The sequence below is a fragment of the Centropristis striata genome, chromosome 18 (genome assembly GCF_030273125.1).
Source record: "Centropristis striata isolate RG_2023a ecotype Rhode Island chromosome 18, C.striata_1.0, whole genome shotgun sequence".
NCBI classification, from domain to species: domain Eukaryota; kingdom Metazoa; phylum Chordata; class Actinopteri; order Perciformes; family Serranidae; genus Centropristis; species Centropristis striata.
The window spans coordinates 21,174,089-21,199,669 of record NC_081534.1 but is presented as its reverse complement, the minus strand read 5'-3'; the positions used below and the strand labels follow the sequence as shown (position 1 = coordinate 21,199,669).

General features: G+C 37.7%; 1 protein-coding gene across 1 annotated transcript in view; it reads right to left on the bottom strand.

Moving 5' to 3' along the window:
• bach2b (BTB and CNC homology 1, basic leucine zipper transcription factor 2b) overlaps positions 1–7,570 on the bottom strand; it is an 88,001-nt gene extending 80,431 nt beyond the window's left edge. Inside the window, exon 1 of the mRNA XM_059356199.1 lies at positions 7,381–7,570. The gene's annotated coding sequence lies outside the window, so the exon portion shown is untranslated. The remainder of the gene's footprint in view (positions 1–7,380) is intronic.
• Between the last annotated feature and the right edge of the window lie 18,011 nt (positions 7,571–25,581).

The following is a 25,581-nucleotide window of genomic DNA, read 5'->3' as shown; positions in this document are numbered from 1 at the left end:
GGCCATTCAATGGGCTAATAACAACCTGCTGGACCTACTAGAAGGTGAAGCAGGGTCCTACTCACCCATGCTTATGGGAATATTAACCGCTGATAACGCCTATGTGTCTTATAGTACTTGAATGAAAAACACCTGGATCATGTGTTTATCTCTCCATTACTTAGAGCATTTTGATAGAGGTCTAAATCCAGATGATTACTTTTTTTTTTTTTTAATTCGCTTTAAAATAAATGGTGGTCACTTTGATTGGATAAAAAAACTTGATGCAAGAATTGTGCATCACAAAGAGCATTGTATTAAATAAAATGGCTCAGATTGTATGGGTGATTAGGTTTAAGGTGGACAGACTGAAACGTAGGCTGTTCTCTGGTCAGTTAGAGCTTCCACTTTATGGTTGACTCAGCAGCTGCAAAGAGAAAACTGCTGCCAGACAAGGGGAGGATTTTGAATTGTGGAACAACTATAACTGTTAGTTGTCAGGAGGACAAGGTGAGGAGCTGCAAACACCAGAGGAGGCCTAACCCTGGAGACACACTACATCCCGTTACAGAGCCAGGATCACTTTATCGAGGCATCCCGCTTCTGCCGCTTTCATAGTGTAGACTTGACGTTACAGAGCCGTAAATGTCGTGGCTTGAAACCGCCTCATTTTCACAGCAAAGTACTCTAATTTGATATGGTATGCATATCATTTCTATAGTGGCAGCAGGGGGTGGCCACTGGGGACCACACAGAAAACAGTGTTTACTATGATAACCTCAATAACCCTAAGAAAACCCAACATGAATATATGGAGGAGCTGGCATAGCTCCATGCTGCTGTAATGGCTATAACTGTTACCAAGGTGAATAGCTAGACACAACCAAAGCACATGATGTGACTCTTTTAGCCGCCATTTTCCCATTTGACGTGGGGGTGGGGGGCCTGTAGCACACATGTCAATCATTGTGCAACACTTATTCTATCACCCTTAGTAATGACAGAAAGACTACACACAACTCAGTGGAATATAAAACACTTAAAATGCAAAAGCTTCATCAAACACTAACTTAATCACAGAAACTTTACAACCATAAACTAGAGACTAGACTAGAGCATTCTGAAGATGAATACATTTCCTAGGTATATTGACAATAAGGGGGTTTCTCAGCAGTTTAAAACCAGAAGTGTTTGTCAAATAATTGCGGAAAATACAGAAATCTCCAAAATGTCTAACATTTTTTAAATCAAATCAGCATGGATTTTTTCTGTGTTGTTCCAAAAGGCTTGGTGTATCGATGTAATATTCTGAAGAGGTTTTCAACCATTTTTATCCATTCACAACTTTTAAGACAATTGCCTAATTCAGCTGCAAATGTGTTGAAGAAATTGTATCAAACCCAAAATTGCTGCAGCAACTTATGGGACATGGATATGGACTTCAAAAGCCACACATTAATGTTCTAAACCCCTATACACCTTAATAGGTTTACTTAATTGATAAGTTGATTAATTACCATCTCAAACTAATCTTCAGATCCCCAGCTTGATGTATACAACGTCTATGTGGAATCTATTGTTAACGTCATATCTACGCATAAAAATCCACTACCGACAACCCCCAATTCTCAATAAAAGGGGCCGAATGATTTAAATGTTAAATGACTGTTCTGTACAGCACTAGATGTGTGTTCATGAGACAACACATGTTAAATTTTAGTTATTTTTTATCAAGATAGATGTCCCAGTGGCAATTTAACAACTGAACTGTCCAACTGACAACAGAAGAAATACAACAAAACACAATAAAACATATTTGAGCTCTGAAATAAATGTTTAGATATCTGAGAATATACATTAAAGTCAAGTAAATTCTCAGAACTATGTCAGAACAGGAGAACATTTACTGTATTATATACAGATTATATAGGTATGAAATTAATGTTGAGTTGCTCTGTAGTTAGTCATGATGCAAAATGATGATGATTAATAAGTGTCCGAAACCTCCAAAGTAACTCCTCACCAGTGAGAAAACTATTGATTGTCTATAAAGAGTGGAGAGTGAGTGAACAAGGGAGTGATTTCAGTCGCAGCATTTTTTTTCTTTTTCTCAGAATTCTAATATATGAGTTGAAATCTGAAATTAACTAATTATGAGTTAAATTTTCAATTAAATTAAATAACTATTGACAACTGAGAATTTCTATAAATGAAAAAAGTAAAATAAATGAAGTCAATTTTAAAATATCGCTTCAGGAACCCTTCCAAATATTGTGTTTAATTTTTCCTGCAGAATCTAGAGGAAGATTAAGGCAATGTGAATAAAACAGAGCTTCTGAATGAATATCTTATTGTTTAATTTATTATTATTCTATGATAACAGATACAGATACAGATGCTTCTGAAGATTTCAGACTTCAAATTTAAATTCAATTGTGTATAATTCAAGGGAAATGTAACTCTTAAAAGTTAATCCTCAGAATTCTAAATTGTGTTATTAAACTGACTTTAGTCTGAGAAGATCAGAGGGTGTTTTGCATTGTTCTCCACTCCCTTTCCAGTAGTAGTAGTAGTGCTACGCTAATCCAATCCAAACAGCTCATTACACTGCGCTAAATGTTTTCTCTTTATTCACCGAATGCCACTTTACACACGGTTCATTCTTCTAAACTGCTTCAGAAACTACTAAACCTCCTGCCCTCCCTCTTCCTCCCTTCCAATGTTTGATTTTCCAAAGCTATTAGAACCAGATGTGCATCGTTTTATTAGCTCAATATGTTTAGCGCCGTTAACTTATGGATGAACACAGGACGGGTTACTAAAGAGGATTAACTCACTAGTGCAGAAGGTGAAGCTCTCTGCTGGAGGCAACAGGACAAGTCTGTGAGATCATCAAATAGGTTTGACGCAACTATCAGGATGATTTACGTGTCTTGATAATTTCTTACAGGCAGCATAAGAAAAAGAAAAAACAGAACAATCAGAAATCAGCCTGTGGTGTTTAAGATTTGATAGCTTCTTGGCAAGTGTCTCTGCTGAGCATCAAACAAACAGACAGGCACTGACTCTGCAACCGCAGACTGATGGCAGCTGGGTCTGCTGGGATAATACAATCTGATTTCACATGGTGAGAGATAGTGCTAGTGCACAACGCTGCCGTGAAAGGTGGGAGAAGGAGAATAAGCAGCCATGATATGATGGAGAGAGGAAAGGATCACAAAAGAGAGAGAGAGAGAGAGAGAGAGAGAGAGAGAGAGAGGAGGGGGGGACAATAGCCCTTGGTGTAATGTGCAGGATCTTAGATTTCTCCCAGCAGTGCTGTTCCATCGACGCCTCACACTGGCAGCAGCCCAGTCAAACATGCCTTTGTGCTGACGTGGGAGAGCTATGGGAACATGTTTTTTTCTTTTTTTTCTGGCCAAGGCACTGACTTGGGATGTTAAGCTGAGCTGGTGGGGGCTGCTCAAATATCCTCAGTGATGCAAACGATCCTTTAATGATACAGAGAAAAGAATCTATGCAAGACATGGGTATTTACATCTTTTTGTTGATTTATTTAAGGGGGATCTACGTTTCCTTAAACCACACTTGATCTTATGATTCATAAGAATAAAAATGATGCAGTTTGAGCTGCGGTTGTTTTCTGGACAACATCCATCTACAATCACACGAAGAGATCACTCCATCACATCCTACTCCAACTATAATTTCATGAATCATTAACCCATAAGTGCCTGGTTACTTCTGCAGCTTCTTTTGTCATCACCATTTTAATTAACTAGATTGGAACTTCAGCAACGTTAAAAAAAGAATTACTACAGGCTCAGCAGAAAGCTGGAGGAGCTAGCCCTGGACGCTTCAGAATGGAAAGCCTGAAGGGGGGACCAGCAGGGTCACATGAAGGGATCCTGTTGCCGTGTGGGATTTCAGCTGCGGCGAGGAACCCTGAGGGACCTATTATGTTGAGCTCCCCAAAACAACCTCACCCACACTGAGCAATGTTCTCAAACCAAGCTCAACTTGAGAGATGTTTCTTTGTTATATAATAACATTATGACGTATCTTTTCTTAAAGGACCTCAGTGGGCTCTTGCTTAATTTATATTGTTGCACTGGCAGTTGAGACAGAATGTGAGGGCTGCACTGAATAGAGGAAGTGTAAGCTTGAAATTGCTCAAAAGTGTGTTGGTGCATGTTTTTATATTAGAAATTGTAAATGCTTTAACCAAAAATGTTTTTAAAGAGGTGGACTTCCAAAATAGGGCTTTAGCTCCCATTTTGGACAACAATGTCATGTGTTTACATTTTTCTGTTCTATGGTGAGTAATTCAGAAGAGTTATTATATACCTATATCACTTGGATAATTTTAATGCCAATGAAATATTTGTATTACCACACCACAATTATGTCCCTGTAAATGAGAAGAAAGCAGTATTTCAACCTTCATATATTGAATAGATAAGTGAGTGAATCAAATATGAAAAATACCTGGTGTCTCACTTTTATCATTATCATTTTTATCATTGAAGGCAGAACAGTTTGGACATCCAACTCATCATGTCCTGATGAGATGTTATGTCTAAACTGCTCTGCCTTCAATAGGTCTGAAAAAATATACGCTTTAAATGTAACATCTCTTATTTGCTCTCACTAGGAGTGCCTAAAGAACTCTCTTCTTTCTTTCTTTCTTTCTTTCTTTCTGTTGTTTGATCAAAATGCCATGTGTGGTGAAGGGTGGTGAGTATATCATGTCAGCAGTATTTCTAAAGTCCTGGCAGTAGCCCTGACCCCAACCAACACGGCTAATTTGCGGCTTTAACAATAATGGAAGGAGCAGAAGAGTGGGGGAATTCAAAAAATTGTGATGCAATAAGTGGGAAATAGTTCAATATCATTGTTTAATGCCATTCAGTGAAATACATTGGGATATTATGCTCAAATCATGTTGTCATTTTACAGAATTATTTGAACCGACTGAATTATTTAGATGGAATTGCTATTAGAAATAGAAAAACGTAAAAAACAAACAAACGTTATTGCAGTTTTTTTCTGTTATGGAGTCATGTCGTGTGACATGTCTTTTTAAATGCCATTTGTGCATACATGTAGCATCATATACTTTATATCATAAACATATTCTTATTCACATTTAGATATTTGAAAAAAACCCCAGAAAAATGTCTTATTCCACTAATAAATAAAAATATTCCACAAAAGCATTAGTCAGTGGAAAAAAAAAATCATGTATCATTAAAGTATTTTTATCATTGTGATATACTGTACATAATTTGCTAGTGAGGTAAAATTGTCATTTTTTATTCTTTATAGTTGGACAAAGAAAATAGAAAATGCTGATGCAGAAAAAAGAAACATCATTGGACATTTCAGGTGATAATATAAGCAGAAATAAAGCGTTGGCAGATATGATGAAGTGGCATTTAAGCCTGACTGAGTCACTGTGGGGTGTACAGTTTTGGACACCCCTCCTCCCCCTGACAATAAGCAGGGGATTGCCATGCATGGGAAAAGAAAGGCAGCGGGGCTACTGTACAGAACAAAAGGCTCCCTGCGTAAAACTGCGTGCGTGCTGCCGCTATGCACGTGTTGTGAAAGCAGAGCGATGTCAGTGACAATGTGTTTTCATTTCAGCTCTTTTAAAATGTCAATGATTAGATATTAACGCGACAACACTGTTTTTCTCAGCAGGCACTCAAAAAGCATCTGCAGCACGGACTCATAATATTCAATCATTACAAATGTTTCAAAGAATTAAGGGCAGAAACGCGACACATGATGTAAGGAATGGTTGAGGATGGAGGGTGATGCTGCGATCCCCTCAGTGCCATCATCGCGTTGCATCAGCACAAACAGACAAAGAGGCTGTGATGCAGTGGATGTCACTGCTCCTCAAAATGCTGTATCACCGCATTAATGGCAGCATCACTCCACTACCTTGTGATTTCATGCGCCTTGTCGCCAAACACGTGGCGATCAAACAATAGTATCCCGAAATAAACACATTCATTCTGCCTTTTTGTTTGGCCAAGACACGGCACGGGCTGTTGGACACTGTGGACACATGCTGCCTTTATTCCACGAGAGACTCCGCAAACGTGGACGATGAAGGCTGATGAAGCTTGATTTATTGTCATGGTAAACTTTGTCCAAAACACATACAAACCACTTTGAATTTTCCAATCTTTAAGACGTGAATGGCTCGTTTGCATGACAGCATGTGTCATCAAACTGGTGTGTTCGGGGATTTTTTAAGGTTGAGGTGTTTTCCCTCCCAAAATACCTTATTTCATTTTTTTATATATCATTTTGTGAAACCTTATCATCGACTTGCATCGCAGCATAATTGACCACTACATCGCTGACGCCAACATAATAAGACTGACAGGGATTGACTAAGCCACTACTGCAGCACATCCACATGACAATGCAGGACCGCGCGTAAAGGCGCAGCTGTTTTGATTCAGTCACCACTTCATTAGGAAATGACCCGTGTTTTTTTTGTTTGTTGTTTTTTAAATTTATAATCAGCAAGATGACGGCAACAGAGCTTGATCCCCATATTTGTAATTTAAGGGGTTAATGGTAATGGTAATGAAAACATGGGTTCTTAAACGACACCGTAGAGCGAGTAAGAAGATTCCATTGGCTGTCGGAGCAAATGGCTTGTCCTTACACAGCAAATATTTGGATGATTTTTTTTTTTTAAATGTTGATTAATGAGATGGTGTAATAATCTCTAATTTCAGATTGGGCATGAGGTAAATACATTTTTGAGTGCACTGAATAATAATAATAATAATCATGATAATCATAATAACAACAGTTAATAACAACAGCAATAATATGCATTATGTTAAGCTACAAATTAATTTGATGAATGTACATTTAGTGAATGACGGAGGTGTGTAATGACGCTGCAAGTGACAGCGTTTTCTTTTATGTAGTATTTTTCCTGTAGCAGCGGCGGCGTGCCTGACCCTCCTCTGGGATCACCAACGCATCTACTTTGCAAAAACAGAGAAAAAGAGGCGCACACGGCGTACTGACTCAAAGCATAACAGGATGTGGTATAGAGTTGTGTTTCACTCCTGAACCCGCGTTCACACCCCAACATATTACACCCTTCAATATTCGCACCACCGCCAAGCCTTATAGAGTCTCTATAGAGACATGCATGCGGTTTTTCAGTTTTTTCTATAAGTGACTTTTTCCATAGATCACAGTGAGGACTCTCCTGGCTGGAGCCCACCGCTGCGACACTTATGCAAGTTTGCAACTCGCTTATGAGAGCATCAAAAACAGACTGAGATTGACAAACGGTGATTTCACAAATAAAACACAGCGAGATATTGATCAGAGAGGGAGAAATGCATGCCAGCTCACCTTCTACTTTCTATTCCGCTCGTATTCCAGCCCTTTTGTCCGTTTCCCACATAAGTTCTTTCACATGATGACTCGCTTTGTCGTTTCCTCAAAGCCTCCAGGCTGCAGATAAGTGACCTCTTCTCCTGTTGCTACAACTCGGTTATTTCTCACTTGCAGAAAAACAACGTCTGTACGGTCTGTTGTTGCCGCTGTGTGTAGCCTACGACTGCGCGCGCGTGTGTATGTGTGCGTGGTGATCCAGCGCGGCGTGCCGCTCCGTCTCCGCTGTTTGTTACACTCGACTGGAACGCCTACTCTCAGTCGCTACATTGTTGACATTCGGCCGCTGACGTCACTCTATCCCCTCATTCACAACATCGTTAGCGCGGTGCGGCCTTGCGTTGGTGCCTGCGGAAAGACCGCACGTACTCCTGAGAACGTGCGCAGCGGAGCTTGGAGAATCGCACTGCTGGCTGCTCACTCAAATCCCTCCCCTCGTGCTCGCTGGTTCGGCGGCATAAACCCCCCGCCAGCCCCCCTTCTCTCGGTGCACACAGCGGGAATATGACGGGGAAAGATGACACAAGGCATTTTTTAACAAGCTGCAGACATGAAGACAATTTACATATTATTCTACACCAAACCATCCTAAAACTTTAAGATATAAGTTCTGTACAAAACAAACTGAATGTCAATAATAACAATAACAATAATGATGATGATAATAATAATATTAATAATAACAATAATAAAAAACAATTGAATGTAGATGATAGTAATAATAATAATAATAATAATAATAATAAGTATTATTAGTGTTATCAGAATTACACAAGGCATTTTTTAACAAGCTGCAGACATGAAGACAATTTACATATTATTCTACATCAAACCATCTTAAAACTTTAAGATATAAGTTCTGTACAAAACAAATTGAATGTCAATAATAATAATAATGATAATAATAATAATAATAATAATAATGATGATAATAATAATAATAATAAAAATAATAGAAAACAATTGGATGTAGATGATAGTAATAACAACAATAATAAGTATTATTATTATTATTATTACTATTATTATTATTATTATTATTATCAGAATTACACAAGGCATTTTTTAACAAACTGCAGACATGAAGACAATTTACATATCATTCTACATCAAACCATCTTAAAACTTTGAGATATAAGTTCTGTACAAAACAAATTGAATATCAATAATAACAATAATAATGATAATGATAATAATAATAATATAAAACAAATGTAATGTCGATAATAACAATATTATTATTATTATTATTATTGACATAATATTGACATACATTTGTTTTGTAAAGAACGTTTATCTTAAAGTTTTAAGATGGCTTGATTAAAAACAATATGCAGCTTGTTAAAAATGCCTTGATAATAATAATAACAATAATAATAATAGTAATAATAATAATAATAATTATTACATTATTATTATTATTATCATCATTATTATTATTATTATTTTTATTATTCAATGTCCCAGTTTATTAAAAAAACTATCAAAACCAGTAGAATTCAGGTAGGAAACAAAACATTTCTTTATACAAGTTTTCTATTAATGTTAACCATGAATATGATGTGTAAGCAGTGTCAACAGCCTTTATTTTATGTGCTGGATCAAACAAACAAAAAAAACAAAAACACTTTTTGATATCCAAACTTTTTTGGTCTACTTATTATATTCCTATATTATGGTTAGATTATGCACATTGTGATGTGTGTTTCTACATGTTTCTTGCTCTGAAATGTTGGCAATGACTGATGAAGAAATAAGCTTGTGGTAATTTGATTAAATTAAACTTCAGGATTATGCAACATGTGGATACTATTACACCAAAATAATAAAAATAGATCAATCAATCAATCAATCAATCAATCAATCAATCAATCAATCAATCAGAATCTGTTTTGGACACAGATTCTGGAACTCCTTTGTTGATATTATATATTAATGATAAAATTTGCAATTATTCAAATTTCCAAACCCAACTGCTATTGAGTAACCTTGGGTCTCGGAATGAGGGCCAGGTAAACAGTTGCCCAGTTAATAATTCAGCCTTGGTGCGACAAGCAACCGTATATATCTTGCCTATAAAGAGTTACAAGTCTAAAATATTTGATAGCAGTGGTGATTGTATCAGAATACATTTTAGAGGGATATTTTGCACACAAAAAACCTTTCTTTCCTTATGTTTTGCGGTACTTATAATGGTGTGAATGCTAAAGTCATTATAATCTAATACACCAAGAAGGTTTGTAATATTTTAATGTTGTAAGATGGAGGGTCAGACTAAGTGAACATATTTTATTATGTGAGAAAACTAGTAATGTAGGGGCTTAATTCTCAGTTTTCAGAAGTGAAAACAGAACAAAACAAACAAACAGAAATGCAAATGCATGATGCTAAATGAGCGAAGCGAGGTGGTGGGAGGGAAGTAAGCTGGAGAGCGCTGCTCGGCTTAAACATCCACAACATGAGGGAGGCAGGATTTTTGTTCTGGAAGGAGCTCACATCCTATTTGGACAAGTGAAGACTCACTGGAAATGTTTTAATTTCTAATGTAAAAACTACCCCTGGGGAGTTTGCATGTAATTATGAATTATCACAGTACAGCAGACAGCCCCCACTTCATAGCAGCCGTCACTTTTCACAGGATATTCAATGAGTGGCATTCAAAGAGCAGCTCCCTGTGCTGCTGCATGCATTAAACTGGCGATTTGAGATGGTGCTGCTTCTGACATAAAAACAACATCACCAACAGGCGTTTGTTTTGGCATGGAGAAAGCATCAAAGTGAGAGAAAAAAAGGACAGAATTGTGCATGCTTTATGCAAAGGGAGATAATGATGCCATTTTATGATGATGAGTAGAGCAACTTATGAAATAAATTTACATTGTCATGATACTAGTATTTCAATCTCAATACGGATACTCAGGAAAATACTTATTACCATTTTCGATACCACGGGCGAAAAATTACAAAAAATTAAAGAGGCATCATTTAAAAAAGCAAACAAACATTGGAACGATATAAACAATAACATCAATAACAACATAGTGCAAAAAAGAAAATATATATATAATATATATATATATATATATACACAATTATTTTAGGTTGTCTGAGGGGAGTGACAAATAAATAAATAAATACAAACCAGCAACAACAATGACAACAAATGACCACTAACAGACCACTAAAGGCAGGTAAGCAAGTCAGATAAAAAAGCTCCCATGCTGCCTAGCTTCCACATTACTGTTAGTCGTTTTATTATTAGCCGCTAGCTTAATGATAATTTAACAGACCGCTAAAGTTGCTATGGGCTAATTACTAATAGTTAAACAGCTTCTGTGTTGTTGAAACGGGAACTTTAATGAAATTACCCATAAAGATCCTATCCCATAAAGAAGGCGTCTGTCTTTCAGATTTTTGTCTTTCAAGTTGTTGTGCTACTTGACTTGGTTGCCACCACTTTGTAGCATTTCTTGCACACAGGCTTATCGACATCTTTCAACTTCCCCTGGTGGTCTGCCTCATAAGCTAAATATTTCCATAAGGCACTTCTACTTTTTTCATTTTAGATCAAAAGTGGTAAAGTGGCAAGGCTCCTCTTCAGCTGCAAGTTGGTTTTGAACATCAGCTAGTGTTCAGTTGTTCTGCTAGTGAGGGGAGGGGCTGCCTCCTGCTGCGTTTTGTGTGTGAAGTTGTGCGGCGAAAACGGCCCTGTTGGTATCAATACTGTTGAAAATGAGTATCTAATCGTATCATTTAAATATTGATTTGTAAATGAGTATTGAACCCTAATGTCAACAATGAAAATGTCATAATCAAATTCCCATCTTTAATGCACAGGAATTCTTTATTTAACAAGCACTTATAACTATGAACCTTAAAAAAAACACTGGATTCTATACTCTATGCTACGCCCCACGACATACTTCCATGACATGACTTGGTTCTGCTTGGGGTTGAGGGTTGTAGTGGGTTTCGAAGTAATCTACTGGTACCAAACGTGTGGTGATATCTTGTCGAGAAGGCGGTAAAATATAGTTCCAATGTAATGCTAAATTTTAGCTAGGGGAAAAACTGTCATGACAATTTTTTAAAAGGGGTCCCTTGACCTCTGACCTCAAGAAATCGGAATGAAAATGGGTTCTAGGGGTACCCACAAGTCTCCTCTTTATAGACATTCCCACTTTATGCTTACCCATGAATTCATTTTTGCTGATGTATTTGAATCTTTCTCCATACTGGGGTCCCTAAACAGTCTTGGGATTGCATAAATTGGGTATCACTGGAAAGCTGAGACTCTTGTGGAATCCATGAGCACAATTCTTATTCATGTGTGGTGATGTTAGTCCCCATAGTAGATATTTCATTGTAGTGAGAGCACTTTTTGAAACAGGCAAAAAAAAAAACCCACTGTGTGATAAAAAGTCTCAACCATCTTCATTTACTAATCATAATGTGCTAAACCCTTATAACTTTACAGGGTTTAGCACATTATGATGAAAAATCTAAAAATCTGCAAATGAACTGCACTGTCATTTAAGTTTCCTAAGACAAAAAGTGAATTCAAGTTGGATTTTAAAAGGCTGCTTTCCAACAGGCTCTGAAAACATAGACGACCATTTGCTTTATCTAAATGACTTTTTTGCAATGTCAGTTTACCTCTAAAAGCTGAGATGACAGGCACAGATTATATTGAAAGATATAAATACTCGTTTAAAATGATTAAGTATTATTTTCAATTTAAAAGTTAATTGTGACAGAAGAAACTCAAAGGTGCCCTGATAAATAAGGAGCTAAATGCTGAAGAAGAGTACAGCAGTAAAGGGGAATTGCAATCTGTCATGGGCTGGTTTTGGGGTCCAGAGAAACAGTTTGACAATCCAGCAGCTAATCCCCTAGATTAGTGAAGGTATTCATATTCATATTCATCCACGCAGAAACCTTCGAGACATCTGAGGGTTTTTAATTCTGATACGTATAGTGGAGATGCAAAGCTAGGCCGGGGGCCTTCAGCAGGCAGGAACGGCCCGTGTCTAAAGGGGCTGGGAGACAAGCCTTAACTCTTTTGTCTCAGCGTGGTGCATTCACAGTCAACATCTTGCTCATGCTCCGAATGCACTAAATGCATGAGGAGAATTTAATTACAGAGTATAGACTCCCTGAACACACACATGCATAGACACACAGAGAGCAGTGGCATTCCTGCACTCGATGACCTCTCCCCGAGGCCTTTTCAAAAAGAGGCGGCTGACCGAAGTTAGGTGGCGGAAAAGGGGGGAAGGGGGGAAGGGGTGGAGTATGAATGGGGTGATGGTGCTGGGGGGAGGGGTGGGGGGGGTGGGGGGTGAAAGAGTCCACAGAGCGATGGTATTGGCCCAGCCTTCCCACCCAGCGCTCATTCTGTGGACAAACACTGTTCTTATGTCAGGAAGTCTAATTAGACTTAATAAAAGCAGCATGTGAAAAGTCTGCCATTCCTCCATGACGGAAAGAGGAAGCTCCATGTTGAGGGAGCCCCGGTCTATTTGGAAATTCTGAAACTCTCAGCTTAAGGACAAGGCAATGCTGGTGATTGTGCAACATCTGTGGAATGTTATTATTTGGTCGATAGTTGTCAGAAGAAAATGTGTCCTGTCATGCATGCCTTACTGAGAAGCCACTGATGAGACATAGCTCATGTCCATGTCAACGTACGGATCTTTTTAACTAACCATACAGGTTCAACAGTGCGCTAATCCTACTCACAGGCTAATTATGACAGGAGACTGATTGAGGTTGATGGTTTCAAAATATTCAGTTTCTAGTGGCTAAATTAAAAATGAGCTACAAATTCAATTCACTGTGTCTCATATGTGATGAAACCCTTTGTAAACTTGATGCAGTTTATTTCTACTCATACCTTTTATGTCTTTCTGTATGATTTTTAATTGAAATAATTATAATTTAAAAAATGATGCAGCTCTTTGTACAGTTATTTCCCCATCATAATACAATAACCAGTTCTGCACCTTTTTTCCCCCACATATTGGACTGTTATTTGTTTATGCATGTGTCTACTGTTATGTTACTATGTACTGTATATACAGTATACTAGACCAACCTTTCCCCCCCAAACATGATCCAGTTTTGCCTCATTTGGGTATGTGTAGTATGTGGTCAGGGTCCTATCTGTTTTTGCTTGATATCTTTCTGAATCCATATTGTTCATATATGTTTGCAGACTATCAACCTAAAACTATCACTTTGTTTCTGTGATTGTACTATTGTGTAACTGTCTGGTCTGTATATTCAATATCTAGTGCATGTCTGTTTATCCTGGAGTAAGTAAGGATCTGTCCCCTGTAGAAAACTCTCCTGATGACCTATTCTGTGGAGTTTTCCTTATCAAATTTCATATTTCTTTACAAAAACCTTCTTAGTCTTGTATGCTGCGATGTGTAAAGGCAACTGACTTGCAAAGCCCTGCATTACATTCAATGACAGCATTTTGTTATGCCCAATGTTATAATTTTGAAAATGATCCCTTTGCAATATTTGTGCAAATAAAGGGAGATTAATCACATATGCTATTTCGGAGGGAGCAGATGAAACATTTGCACAAAGACACAAAATGCAGCTGCAAATCCAGCTTCTTGTCTCTGCAGAAAAGTTTCATTATTAAAGTACCCACAAGAGCCATCTGCAACATATTGTGAAACTACAATTAATGACAGGTTTCATAACTCTTTTCCTTCATTCAACAATTTGGGGATTTCATTTGGCTTTTCATTCAATAACAGAAGTACAGTTCATATCAGTTCAGTATTGTCACTATGAGCAAAACAGGCACATGTATTATCCTGCATCTTCTCAAAGCAGTGACTCATAGGAAAAACTTTCAAAGCAAACCCAAAAGCATGAAAAAAGCCCTGCTCTGAACAAGAGACACGTCGGTCAAAGAGTCATCACTTCGAGAGCAAGGATGACTCATTCTCTAGTGATTCATCTGGGTTTGCGGTCTAGATAGGCCCGCCAGCCAAAAAGAACTTCCACGAATTTGCTGGCTAAGAAGTGCGGCAAGTCCAGGCAGAGGCACAAAGACGTAAATGCAATGCTGTTGTCAGCCAGAGAGCCGGCATGTGACCCAAAGCCAAATGCCTTTGATTACTGCGAGCCTGACGGTGCCTCAGGGAGCAATCTAACCGCCATTCATAACAGCGGCTGCCACAGACCAACCTATAAAGATCAGGTTACCTTTAGTAGGCTACAGCTCGAAAAATCATACAAACACACACAATATTACATATGCAAGAAATCATACAAGCAATACACCCACCTGTATTATTACTGCATCAACAAACACACATGCATGCACACACAACATACATTCAGGTATTTTTTTTAACTTTGTGAATTCTGATTAGCCTGTTTCAGTGAATATATTTCTGTATCTACTTGTTCCAACATATCACTGAGTTATACAGTATATGATGCTTCAAATGCATGATGCAACTGCAATTTGCTTATAGAAATGTGTCTATTTTCATAATATTTATTTTGTTCATCTTCTCCTGTTGTCTCCTGTAAGTCTTTGTTAGGGAGCTATAAAGATACATTTTCCCATGTTGTGAAACATGTGAACATTTGTATTCACATTTTTTCATTATACATACATATCACTGAAATACTTGACACAGTAGATCATAATATCCTCCTCAAGAGATTGCAGAACTGTGTGGGACTGGTTTACATTTTATCTCACTGACAGAAGCTTCAATGTCTCTATTGGGGACTTTGTGTCAGATTCTTCTCCTTTGTCATATGGCGTCCCGCAGGGCTGGGTACTGGGCCACCTGTTATTCTCCTTAAAACCTATTGCCCCTGGGTCAGATCAAAAAAAGACACAATATTGCATACCATTTACACACAGATGACATCCAGCTCCACTTCTCTTTTAAACCTAGAGATGCTTTTAAGTTGTCGAGGCTTCTCGACTGTGTAAGGGCTATTAGGAACTGGTTGGCAGAAAATTTCCTACAGTTGAATGACAATAAAACTGAAGTTTTGGTTGTTGCTCCAGACACAGTCACCCCCACAATTGTTCAATCCCCTGGGCCTCTTTCTTCTGCTGTCCTCTCTAGCCTCCGTAACTTAGGTTTTTTTTTTTGGATCAGTCTACATTGTTTGACAAACATATAAAACAGTTGACCAGCTCTTGCTTTTTCCATCTTAGAAACATCAGTAAACTGAGATCTGTAGTTTCATAAGCTGAATTTAAGATGATCACATGCATTTATCTCATCTTGTATTGATTTCTGTAACTCACTTTCCTCCTCACTAAGTATGTCTGCTCTTGACCGCCTTCAGTCAATTCAGAATGCCGCCGCAAGACTACTCAGTGGTTTTAACAAACACTCCCACATCACCCCTGTCCTGAAGTCTCTTCACTGGCTCCCTGTTCTTACTCTCACATATAGAGCATTGCATGGTCAGGCTCCGCTATATATTGTTGAACTACTTCACCCATATCTGTCAGCTCGGTCTCTTCGGTCAAACACACGACGTCTTCTGTCTGTTCCACGTACTCGTCTGAAAACACGTGGTGATCGATCATTTGAATATGTGGCGCCCAAACTTTGGAACTCTCTGCCTCTCCCTCTACGGTCTGCTATTTCTGTGGACTCTTTTAAAAATAACCTTAAGACCTATCTTTTTAGACAGGCATTTTGATGACCACCATGCATTATACATATTTTTTTTTAAATATTTTTTTATGTTTCATTGTGTTTTAACTGTGTTTACTTGTCTTATGTTCCCTTATCTTATTTCTTTCTTTTTATCTTCTGTAAAGCACTTTTTTTAATCTGTGAAAAGTGTTATATAAATAAACTTTACTTACTTATACTTTAAGTTTTGTAATAATGTACCGTTTAATATTTATTCATTTATTTAGCTTCATTTTTTATTTATTTTTCATACTTGTGCTTTTTTTAAGCTTGTCTAATCATCTCACAAATAACATTTAAATGAATCACACCATTTCACATGTAGTAAACTTAAATGTAGATACATGTGGTTTGTGGACATTTAGTATTTTTCATTTACAGTTTCACAGTTTATTGCTTTGTTATCTCCGACAGGCATAAGCTTGGAGGAGATCATGCTTTTGGTCATGTGTGTGCATGCGTGCGTGTATCTGTCTGTCTACAGCTGTCTGTAGCTGTCTGTGGCTAATCTCATACTACTACACATCAGCTTCATACTTCTTGCATACATTTATGACCAAGAACCTCTTGTGGTTGCGGTGATTTGCAATTTTCAAAAAAACTTTTTTTGCTGAATGTTTTATATTATCACTGACTGGAGCCTCCTCACTCCTTTGTAGGGGCCACAAGTGATCAACAGTGGCTTCAGTTACAGAGCAAAAGGCATTTCATGCAATCAGCTAACCAAAAAACAAGTCTTACCTGGACCATTGCAGGCATAGCAGGATTATATTTGTGTAAATCTGTGTTAAACCCACCAGTTTAAGTCTTCAACATTCAAATAACCACTGCTACTGTTGTTGTGAAAATCCAATATAGATCTGAAAACCGATTTCTGTCAAGTCTGGAATAATCATCATATAATCGGGAGATGGACACAGCTCAGTGAATTTCATCGCCTTCTCCAGAAACTGTGTCTGGTATGTAACCAAAATAGACAGATTTTGGCTGTGATTTAATTACAATAAATGGTACAAACTATGCCGCAATAACAACATCATGATTCTGATGTGTAAAAAGTCTGAATTCATGCTTTGTCATGTCTGTCTGCAAAATGACAAAGCAACTAACTTTTAAAATGCCTGTTTTCTGATTTCAGTTCATGACAACTATGGCTATGTGACTAAATAAACGCTTTGATTATGCACTGCAGCAATAAAGCCATGAATCAGTCACACAAATTATTGCAATGTTTTCAGTTTGGTTTGTGTGTTTGTTGGGTTGTTGTCCGTTTGTCTGCAGGATTACGAAAAATTGCCTAGCTTGATTGTCATGAAAATGAGTCCATTCAAATTTGGACTAGATCTGAAACTTGGGGCGGGTACACAAATTATTTTTCACTTTTGTTAACACTGCTCAATGCATGCCGAGACTGCCCTTCCTCAAAATATGACCCCATGTGTCATTTGGGGAAGAAAAGTGAGCTGAACGTGGCATAATAAAAATAATAATAATTAATAATAATAATAATAATAATAATAATAATAATAAAACCATCTATGAACACACAACACGTCCAACCTTGAAGCAGATGGGCTACAACAGCAGAAGACCACAGTGTATATAGCTGCAGACTTGCATATTATAGAAAATGGGTTATTGGCAAGTGTTTTATGCATCATTTTAGAATTTTGGTATCTTTGGAAACTCTCCAAACTTGAGTAGATTTTGAAATAAAGTGCAATGCTTGAGTAAACAACATACTATACATTGTAATAATGAACCCACTGCTGTGTTTGATGGGTTTAGAGTTTAACAGAGTGTCAGAGTTTAACAGACAGAAAATATTGGAATGCTGCAGAAGAACCCAGGTGCAAGAACCCACCTCCCAGTGTGAGTTCTCTGAGGAACTACTGTTTGGCTGGCTGAGTGGAAGGAACTGTAGGGTCAATCCCTGCCTCCGGCTTACTACAGGATCCATCTGACAGACTGAGCTAGTTTGCAGCTCTCTCCATACCTCAGAGATTAAAAGGTAAAAGCCTGAACCTCCACTGATGACAGGTTGTCATTGTGTGTTTGTCATGTGTGTACGAGTGTGCATGGCATGCATGTATATGTGGGCGGTGAGTTGCAGAGCTGCAGAGTTCACATGGGCGGAAAGCAAATTCTTCGGCACATAAACATCATAGTTTGGGTTTATAAACCAGAAGTACAATGGTCCAGAGATGAGTGAGTTGATTGAGCTCAGTGAATCTGAGACCCCAGTTTGAACCTCTGAATCTGAGCAAATCAAATATATAATGCTAAGGTGGAGATAATGTCCTGTCATTCAAGCCACATGTTTTGTCAAGGCAGATGCTGATCTGACGTTTTTCCAACAGAAAAACTGACTGTCTGCAGCCAGTATCAGTGTTCTCACCACGCGCATTAAATCTGGCTTGTGCAAATATAATACAATTTACAAATACCACAAAGTTTTGTATCTTAACCAACAAAAGTGACACTGTGAAATAAAATAAAAATTAGTCATGTTCTACAGTCTTATCTGTAGATTACTGTATCATCACAAGGGGACACTGTGGTTGGACATATTACAATTTTCCAGCACTGTCAGCACCACAAACTGTCCATTTACAATGACATTTCAGGGACAGGTTTGTCAAAACCTACACAAATAAAACCCTGGTTCAATATGTGGCAGATCACCCTGCCTATAACACAAAGTCATACGTGTGCAGTTAAGAGTAGCCTGATATCTTCTAGCTATAGCCTGGTGGGTGCACACACTAGAGTTAAAGATAGAGATAGTGGCTCATGAACACTTACAGTTTATTAGTGATGGGACGAACAACACTGGTGCGTCACCACTGTGCCGAGCACACAAGAGTGAAACACCGTATTGGTGCGTGTATCGCTTTAAAAAAAAAAAAATCATGTGACCGATGCAGGTAGTGTGTCGTTTCGAAGTGCTGCGCCAAAGTGTGTTTACAAGGGAACAAACTGTATCGACATGTTGTGGGTTTGTTGGATGGAGTTTTGCTGTTGCTGTTGGATTTTTGCTTGGCCTCACCTTGTTCCACTGACTTCATGGATCATTCCAAGAAGTTTTCCCCAGTCTGAAATAATTTAACATACCAACTCAGTTTAGCATTTACACAAACAAGGTTTTAAGCAAATTTTAAACTCTTCTCATGAACAACTTAACTCAGCAAACAAATTGAACTCAGCAAATGAAATTATACAATGATGAGATCATATTTTAAGTAAAGGACTGGCGATTAAATATTTCACAGGCTGATGTTGGGTTTGCAGCATGTTAGCTTTTCCATCTCATTTTCATTTTGTTTACCTCCAATGGTTTTATAACTACTGCAGGGGGCACTATTGAGTGACCAACACAGTGTCAATACAGTGCTGACACAGTTTGTGTAGCGTGTCAATACACTCCTTGAGGTATCATCATCCCATCACTACAGTTTATGTACATTTGTTGTTATGCATTATTGTTCTTACCGCCTGCAGTACTTCCTGGTTGGTGAAAGGACCCGAGGACAGTGAATGCTGCCTTTTTATTTGCCTGTGTGGCATGTGGGACATAATTGGGACAAACCAATGTTACTTTTATTCCTCTTTGTTTCAGGCTTATTGGTTCAAGTATTGTTGTAGAATATTTATCACCATGTTGATATAAGACTGAAATATTTGAGTGATGATGTCCAATGTACTTGATGTCCAATGTACTTTAATTTATTATTTAATGGCCTGGAATGGTCTGTTCCAGAGGGAGGAGCTTAGACTATATATTGGGAGATTTTTTGCTCACTTAGGGTAGTCGCTGGGGGACTGCTGAGCTGTGCTGAGCTGACCCGACCCTCCAGTGTAGAAAATGTGTTTAATTTTTGGATGCTTTGGATGTTTTCTTTTGATGTAAATAGTTCTTGTGGTTGACCATAATAAATGGGATTTTTTGCACCTTCATTTTTTTGACTGCGGCTTGTCATTATTTTTGTAAGGCAGTTTTCCCTTACAAATTGGTTTTTGGGGGAATTTTTCCAGTATGCCAAAAGGCAACCTACCCTCACTCTGAGTCAGAGTGTGACAAATACCACCAGAGATAAGTCAGTGTAATTGGGGTGAACTGACGTTTTGAGCCTTTCACTTTTACCTAGGGCAGATATGGCCAAAAACTTCTATCCCGATATATTTAGGCTGAATGTCGATATATGATATTTATCCCGATATTTTAATTGCAAAGTGAGAGCAAATGTCCAGTCAGAGTCAAAGCCAAAAATGACATGTCACAAGAAGTTTTTTATTGAAACCATTTAAGTGAACATAAATACTGTATAACAAGAGTACCTGTTAATCAAAGCTCCATAAAGTGCACATTTAAATAAAAAATATCTTGAATAAAAATAGTCTATGAAATAAAATAGGCCAATCTTTTTCTGAAAGAAATATATTTATGGAATGGAAGCTGCCGTTTGTCCCCAAAGCTTCCCTGTGGCTTAAGGACCTCATGCTGTACTTCCACCTGGAGAAAATTAAATATAATTTGAGGGGAACACCTGAAAAATTTGTTTCTGTTGGTCCGGTATGATTAATTATATAACTAAATTGAAGACACTACAGGATAAATGAAATGCTCACCTCTGGCAATTAACCTCTCTCCATATTTTTTTCCTCTCTCTTCCTCATTTCAACCCATTGATAATGCTACTTCTCTGTATGTTGTTATTTTCTGTGTACTCATTTATTTGTTCATCTGTTTACGGTAAAAAGGAAGGATATGTATTATTTCTCATTTTTTACTGATCTGTAACAAGACTATGTAGGACTGGGAGGGGGGAGGAGGGGATAAGGGGTTGTTGTTGTTTTTGGAAAAAGGAAAAGTCATTCTTTCTCATTATATGTACTTTTGCCTGTCAAATGAATAAAAACGTATTAAAAAAAGAAAAGAAAAATAAATATTTATATGCGAACAGAATAACGAACATTACAAAAGGACTAAATATGACAAACCCTAGTAAGGGCAGCGTTTATATATAAAGAAAGAAAAAACATTGAACTCTATCGTTATATGCGATATGGTCTAATCCCATATCACAGTTAAAAATATATCAATATATCTTTTAATTTGATATAATGCCCAGCCCTACTTTTACCCATAGTTTTTCTGCATTACACAAGACATAGCATCAAAAGTTACCAGCAAGTTTCAGCTCTCCATTTAAGCTATATGATGTTTTCAGTGAAATACATCATTCAGAGTTTTTTTTTTTGTTTTTTTAACAGCTGCACCATTGTATCAAATAAATATCTATGATGTATTATTTTATACTCATTTTTGCATTGTAATCAATATAAAACAGATCAAAGTGAATACATGTAATAAACAAATGTCTACTGTCTAGAAGTGTAATCCCAACCACCTCCATCGTCAGGAGTGCAGCTTGTAAATTTAGACCTGTGTCTGACTCTACTCAGTCCAGTAAACAGAAGCTTACAGTCTGCCAGCTCAGGAGGCTGTTTACATGGGAAGTGGACTTGGATCTAACTAAGCCGCTTGTCCTGAAGTCTAAACAGGTGAAATCCTTTAAGACGGTCCAATGATTGGGTGACAGTTCCCTGTCTGTCACCACTCTGGCTCAGGCTGCAGTTGAGCAGAGTAAACAAACAGGAGTGAATTGGGTGTGAGAGATGAGTCATCAGTTCTGGGCTCGCTGTGCCTCTCTGTGCGCTCTGCGTGCCTCAGTCTGCTGAACATCCGCTCCCCTGAAGGCCCTCGTCACCGCAGGCATACTTCAGCAATTACCTTCTCGCCCACACACTGTCAGTCACATGGGCCATAATAACAGGCTGTCGCACTGTCCCACTCCAAACTCACTCACCAGCACTCTCTAGCTCAAACACACACACACACACACACACACACACACACACACACACTGTGTTATATGCACATCCTGAATCTGATTACAGAGGCTACACAGTGGTATTAGGTTATTATTTAGATTTTAAAATCTTACTGCTGGTCTACAAAGCACTGAATGGTCTCGGACCAAATTACATGCTTGATCTGCTCCCTCTCTATGAAGCATCCAGACCCCTTAGGTCATCTGGAACTGGCTTGTTGCGTGTCCCAAAAACAAGAACTAAGCGGGGTGAGGCAGCTTTCAGTTATTATGCTCCTCACCTGTGGAACAAACTACCTGTAGATCTGAGGTCTGCCCAAACGGTCAGCTCCTTTAAATCAGGACTAAAAACACTATTGTTTACTGAAGCGTACTCTTAACTTTAACACTTATCTGCTCTACTCTACTGCCCTTACTTTTTAACTACACAATGTTTGACTTGTGCTTTTTATTATTTTATCTCTTTTTTTTATCCTGCTGTATCTTCCCTGTTTTAATTGACTGTTTTTACTGTTTTTAATGTGTATGTATTGTGTGTAATGTTTATTTAATGTTATTTAATGTGTATTATTTAGACTATTTTAAAAAAATCACATAGACAATGAATTCCCAATAACCAATTTCCAACTAATCAATATCGTTAACAAAAAAGCCCAATTCCTAATACAAAGACTTAAAAAAAACAGCTTTGAATACAGTTGCAAATCAAGCAAATATCTAGCACACCAATTTAAAAGAAGCAAAGACCAATTCCCAATCACAAAGCACCTACAGACACAATAATACATTTTGTGATATAAAACTATATTAATATAGATCTTTCTCAACTCAACAAGGAACTAATAAAAGCATTTGACGCACCACTATATACAAATACCAAATAACGAATTCCCTGCTAGGTTTAAACACTTCTGGAACACAATATCACCACTTTCTCTAGAATGATTCAACACTGAAAACTCAAAAATTGAACAACACATGAATACTGCTCTCCGCTCAGTCCTACTGAAACCAGGTAAAGACTCAATCCTATGTTCCAGCTCTACAATATCAATCTCAAAATGATCAGTAAAACACCAGCAACTCAAGTAAAAAAATAATTAATAAATTAACCAATTATGATTAATTAAGTACAAGCTTCCTTAATGTCGTTGCAATTTTTCATAACAAAATGTTAAAAAAATAGTTCATGTTTGTTTTAAACATTTTAACATTTTAAACATTCATACAAATTTTACCAAATAATGAAAGAGATAAAATAGATTAACACCAGGGATGGGCAATCACCTTCTCTTTTATCTGTTTTTTTTTTTTTTAAGTTATGACTGTTTGAAGAGGAAAATCATTTAAAAAAAATAAAAATCGTCAAAAATATTATTGAAAGGATGGCCCTGGAGACATGCACTGTCACACCAGCCTGTACAGTCATGGTGCAACACCACTCTGCCCCAAAACAGAACAAACATGTTTTCTTTTCTTTTTTAAAAAGCATTCAATCAATAAATAGCATAACATATTATAAAAACATTATTAAAAAGACAATATGTAAGAAGACCTAAGAGTTGTGATGGAAATCTTTTAGTTTCCTCATGATTTCAAGACTTCCTCCTTAACTTGATTACTTAATTAATTAATAAATTATATCCCTGTACATTAGCATCGTGGGTGGATTTTTTTTGTTATGTGTTGAATTGTCAACTAACAAATCAATTAAAAACTTTAAAAACATATTATCAGCCCAGTTGATCAGCATGAAGCTATTAAAGCTTGCAGTGTGAATAGGCCTGTTATTATGCAAACTGAATGCACAAATTACGCCTTCAGACCTGCAAACCTCAAGCCAAACCCCAGTACTGTAAATAAAAGCCTTTTGACATTTGGCTGTTTATTTGTGCTTTTCCCAGACCTTTGCTTGTGGAAAACTGTGCGGGTTGATGTAGGCTTTGTGTTTACATGCCAAGAAACCAGCTTGTTATTGGTTTGAAGTCCACAGTCTGCCTCCCACAGTCAGTTTCACCTGCTGCTGAAAGATGCTGTGGTTTAAAGCTTTGAACCCCACAATAATGTCATTAGTAAAGGTTCTTGAGTGGAGAATGTTATTCATATCACAGCATGATCACAGCTTCTGAGGTGTCCCCGCTCTAGTTTACATACACTCCTGCACACATTGCTTAGAAAAAATGTCTAAGACAGAAAAATGCTGATACACAAGGTAAGAGGAGCTTGCTGATGCAGAATAGGCATTTATTTTCTCTTATAGCTGCTCTCATCACTTCCCACTCATTCTATCCTGAACCTGGAGGCATCTGGGAAGGAGATTCTCATCATACCGTGACACACAGATGCCTCACCTCTTACTCATGCAGTGCTCTCCAGCATGAGGCAGCAGCAGGCTGTCTGCTGTGGTCAGCTGTTCAACATTCAACACATCACAGGCAGGTGTTACTGTGGGCTAATACATATACTACAACTCATTTTTTGCTTCAGGATTAGTGAGCTCACTTAACTGCTTTTTGAAATTTACGTACAGAACACGTTGCTCTCACATTTTTTCCTTGTAATTTATACTTTACATGGAACCTAACACTTTGAAGTGATACAACAGCGATCTGCTGCCCACTGCTCCTAAGCATGGTGTGTTCACTGGTGTGTAAAAAGGATGGATAAAATGCAGAGGACATGATTCCTGTGGTCTATGTCTAGTACCATCAGGTTGAATGCACTTATTGTAAGTCGCTTTGGACAAAAGCGTCTGCTAAATGACATGTAATGTAATGTAATGTAAATGGTGTGCAAAACTGAAACTGAATCTTAGGAAGTATTTGATATGTTTCAAATTTCTTTGAAATATTGCAATTTCAGTTTTTGGACATTTTTCAAATTTATAATGGGTTTGTAGGCCAATTGTGCAGGTCAGTGTTCATGTACATGTTCACTTTAATGTGCATGTTGCAGTACTGTTTCCTAAGCTGGTTCGACCTCGGCTTTGGGCTCTTCTGTGTGGAGCATCTTGTCCTTGTATCAGCGTGGGGTCTCGCCGGGTCCTCTTGCTTGCTCCTACAGTCCAAAAACAATTGGGGACTCTAAATTGTCAATAGGTGTGACTGAGAGTGTGAAAGGTTGTCTGTCTCTAGGCTCTAGCCCCCAGCCATCCAATTCAGATAAGCGGTTAAGGATAATGGATGGATGTACTTCAGCTTACTCTCCATGACCTTTCAGCACATTCACTTCCGCATTAACTCCTTTCAGTCCTTGTACTTAATAAAGACACTCTTCAATTTTCACCAGTCCTTTAAGAACAACTTAATACAAGCTAAATCATCTTGTTTTTGCTGACCTCCAATCTTTTAATTTCTTACCCACTTTGCTGCAGTGATATAGTAGTGTACCCTAGACTGTCAGTGTCTCTGTTTCAACTGCCACTTCATCTTCTTTAAAGGGGCTATATATGGCATTCAGAACACTGATAATTGTATTAATTTAGTGGTAAACAACTATTAACTATGTAAAGTTATGGAGTAATGGCTTCCTGACCAAAGAATGAAGTCACAATCCCTCCGAGT